This window comes from Coenobita brevimanus, chromosome 17, assembly GCF_032717465.1.
Source record: "Coenobita brevimanus isolate Jiangsu-jjx chromosome 17, ASM3271746v2, whole genome shotgun sequence".
Taxonomy (NCBI): domain Eukaryota; kingdom Metazoa; phylum Arthropoda; class Malacostraca; order Decapoda; family Coenobitidae; genus Coenobita; species Coenobita brevimanus.
This window is the reverse complement of record NC_136970.1, coordinates 31,022,879-31,026,756: the sequence shown is the minus strand read 5'-3', so window position 1 is coordinate 31,026,756 and position 3,878 is coordinate 31,022,879. Positions and strand designations below refer to the sequence as shown.

Sequence of the window (3,878 nt, the reverse complement as noted above, 5' to 3'; positions counted from 1 at the left end):
TATATATACACACGCATTTTTGGACAACCAGCCATTTATCCCCAGTTGATGGGAAAATTCCAGTGTCTAAATTTCATTTCAATTAAATAATGTTTACAGGTCACGCAATTAATTTAAAGTTTCCATAACTTTACAACCAACCCCCCCCCCTTTATTTTTTTTCTAAAATATGCTGGGTAGTGCTCTTGATAGCTCATTTAATTTTACTATATTTTTGGTGTATTGGTATATACCACGTTTAGTACACCACTTCCCGTCCGATCAGCGAAGTTAAGCAACGTTGGGTCTGGTTAGTACTTGGATGGGTGACCGCCTGGGAACACCAGATGCTGTTGGCATAACGTTCTCCCTACGTGTCAAGTGGGGTTGGTGGAGGATTAGTTCCCCTCCCTGTAAAACAATTAACTCTAAGCCCTTGGCCACCCCATTTGGGATACATGGCGTCTGGCAATGAATGAATGAATGTATATACCATTCACACTTTTCTGTTCTTTACAGATATAAATTTTGATTTGATGGCTATAACTAGATGTAATTCAAAATTATGGCTTGTTGGCCGGCTACCGGCTGAATTTTTGGGAGTGAAGCTGCTTAGTGGTGGAGTGATGTTACAATTCTTTATCATCATCATGGAGACGAATCCTTGGAGGCTTGTGTGACTTTCATGGCAGAGCAAGTGGCACAATTCTGGGATACAGCCAAGATTCCAATTACTGATTAGTGCCATTTGCAAGTGAAGGTTAACCCACTGCATCCCGTTGACGTGAATGAACGTCCACACGTTTTGTCGCTGTCAATCCCGTTGATGTACATAAACACGAATCAATTGCAAGGTCCCTAATTTGCACAATTTTAAATTTTCGCGAGTGATTTTTGGTACGTATACACGGGACACCTTCCTCTACAAGATGCCAGGCAGGGACAATGCCTTACCCTGCATGACCTCCCCCCCCCCTGCACGCCATTGTCTCGGCAATTCACCTGTTACCAGTGACCTGGCCAGTAAAGACATGTCGTGCCATGGTACGAAGTTCAGGGCCAGAGTGATTCCCCAATCGATGACAATGTGGAGGACAAACTTTACATAACATTAGAGGAAGAAACAGTCAGAAACGATGATCAGGTAATGTCACCAAAAAAGGTCGGGTATGTTGATGTGTTTCGTAAGTGAAACAATGCTTATATTGCCTATGTTACTGTGTGAAAACCAATATGCTCTCGTACTTCATATAAATTCGTACCAAATGAATAAGTAAATGCCGTTTATGAGTGGTGTGGAATGATTACCCTTCCATACAACTCGTTTTCTTTGGAGCCAGCCTGATAGAAAACACAGTAAGGTGAGGAGGTACTGCTACCTGTATCAAGTATTTTAAACCTCAGGTGAGCGATTTCTCTATGATTTATCAATGATTCTCACCAAAAGCGGAGGTTTGAGCCAAAAATTTTTTTTTCCAAAAATGGTCTGGATTGGGGGGAGTCAGTGGTGGAAAAGTGGTCGGGACTGGGCGGGTTAAGAAGTTACGTGCTGAGCACATGCAGCTGAAGAAGCAAGAAGTTCTGGAAAAGCACTAGGGGACAGGAAACCGTTCCAAAAACATCTATATGTACGTTTTGATAACTCTCACCGTGACGCACTCTCCTCTATGAAGATTACAGTGGATCAGGATTTTCTCATTGCTTAGCGCCAACCTGTCTGACCAGGGATCATGACTGTAGATGACAAAATGTGCTGCAAGTGGGAAAGTGCAAAGGAAAAAAGAGAAGGAACATAAAAAAATGGAAGAAGGGATCCATAGAAGAAAATGCTGCTTTGAATGCAAAGGTTGAGTTTGGACCTTTGCCTAGCTCTAGCAGTCCCGAGTCAGACAGTAAAGATTCATTCGTGCCATTACCTCTCCACGAACCAGGACCATCTAACAGACGGCCCCGATGTACTGCGGTTGTCACTGGTCAGGTGGCTTCGGCTCTCGACAGGGCTCAAGTCAGTGATCAGAAAGCAGCTCATATGCTTATACCTTTTGCATCCCATCTTAGCCATTATGTGAATAAGCTGGCTGTCACCTCAAGCACTATCAGAAGACAACATAATGCTCATTGTATAGCACTGGTTGCAGATCTGAGGCTAAAATTTTGCCCAACTGTCTATCTAACTCTTCACTGGGATGGTTAAGTCATGTCTGACTTGACTGATCGGGATGTCACTGATTGTTTACTGATTTTGGTCTCTGATGAAGCAGTAATGAAACTTTTGTCAGTCCCCAAACTCGTTGATGGGAAGGTAGAACCGACGGCAGTGGTTATTAGAGCAGTCCTAAAGAATAGACCATCGAGGATCGTATGAAGTCCCTGTGCTTTGAAACAACAACAGTGAATACTGTGAGGAAAGCAGGAATGTACCTTAGGATTGAACAGATCTAGCAAAGGAATCTTCAACATCTGGACTGTAGACATCACATTTTTGAAACTGTGCTGGGGGCAGTGTTCATTTGCTTCTCTCTAGAAAAACCAGGAAGTCCAAACATTTCTTTCATTGTTGAATTTAGGGAGTCCTAGCCAAAGGCTCGTCAGAATGAGTTCCAAACTGTTCTGAAAGACGAAAGGATAAGATTGGCCGTTGAACCACGGTGACACAACGTTTTAACATTAGCTCAGCAACAACTCCAAGTCCAGCAGCCTCGAGATGAGTGCAAGGAACTACTCAAGTTAACAGTGGTGTTTTGGGAAGAAGAGCCTATGGGCGTCCAGCTGTTTCATTCAAGGCTCCAGGAGCAATCCATCCAGTCAGATGGATGATGAGGGCCATTTATGCATTAAAGCTGTGGATATTCAGGCATTAGTTTTCTGAAGCGAGAGACCATTGTCAGTCCACCAGTTGCAGACAAAACCATACAGACAGTTTCTGGTACAATATAGGTGACCTGTGTTTGATCGTCGTCCAGCACTACATTTCAGCTTGGTCCACTGCTGAAAAACCTTCCATTTCTCCACATATGGACCTGACTTTAGTGCAGAAACTTCCACTTCAACAGAATGCTATCATCAGAAACACAGCCATTGAGGCATTTGGAAAACACCTATGGTATTTGTTGGAAATGAAAGCTGGCTTGTCAATTTTGATGAAGTGTTTCTTTTGATGGCGAAAGGAAAATGGTTGCATACATGAGCACAGTGCAGAGTCAAGACAGGCCTTGCCAACCTGTTGACCCTTCAGATGCAGCCAGAAAAACCCTTCCAGAGCAGTTCACCATCAAGACCGAGGAAATATCATACTGAAAATTGACTCTGAGTTCTTATCAGACGATCCACAGCAAGGGCCGGAATTAGATTCCTACATGGCTGGAAAGACATGTGTGGATAGCCTCATGGTAATCAACAATACTGAAAAGAGAGGCATTTCAATAATCACAGAATTTACAAGCTCAGGAAGGCCGAGAAAGGAGGATCAGATGCAATGCATGCTCCAGACAGTCGAAGAGCACAAGCGACTATATACGAAAACAGCTAATTAGAGGGACATGCTACAGTAGGCCAGTAGATCAGAATACGATTCTGTGGAGTTATGTAGAATAAAAGATATATACTGAAGTATATATGTATGAAATACATGTGCAACTATACATATTGACATATACGTGGTTAATCATTGCTGGGAAATTATATGACATTTGTCAAGTTCAGTAATTTGGCACACATTTTTTAAAAACTTCATACATGTTGCGTGACCACTAAAGCTTTGGGGAATGGGGTGATATTCCCATTGAATACTTTTCTCATGAAGTGGGATCGATTGACAAGTTGCTGGAAATTACGTATAAAACAAAAAAATTTCACCATGTACCATAACCATGATGCACCCTGTTGGTCATAAACTGAAA

The 3,878-nt window shown here is 42.5% G+C and overlaps 1 pseudogene; it reads left to right on the top strand.

Moving 5' to 3' along the window:
* The first annotated feature begins 218 nt into the window (after window positions 1–218).
* Window positions 219–338, top strand: LOC145391265 (5S ribosomal RNA; annotated as a pseudogene).
* Window positions 339–3,878: the final 3,540 nt, after the last annotated feature.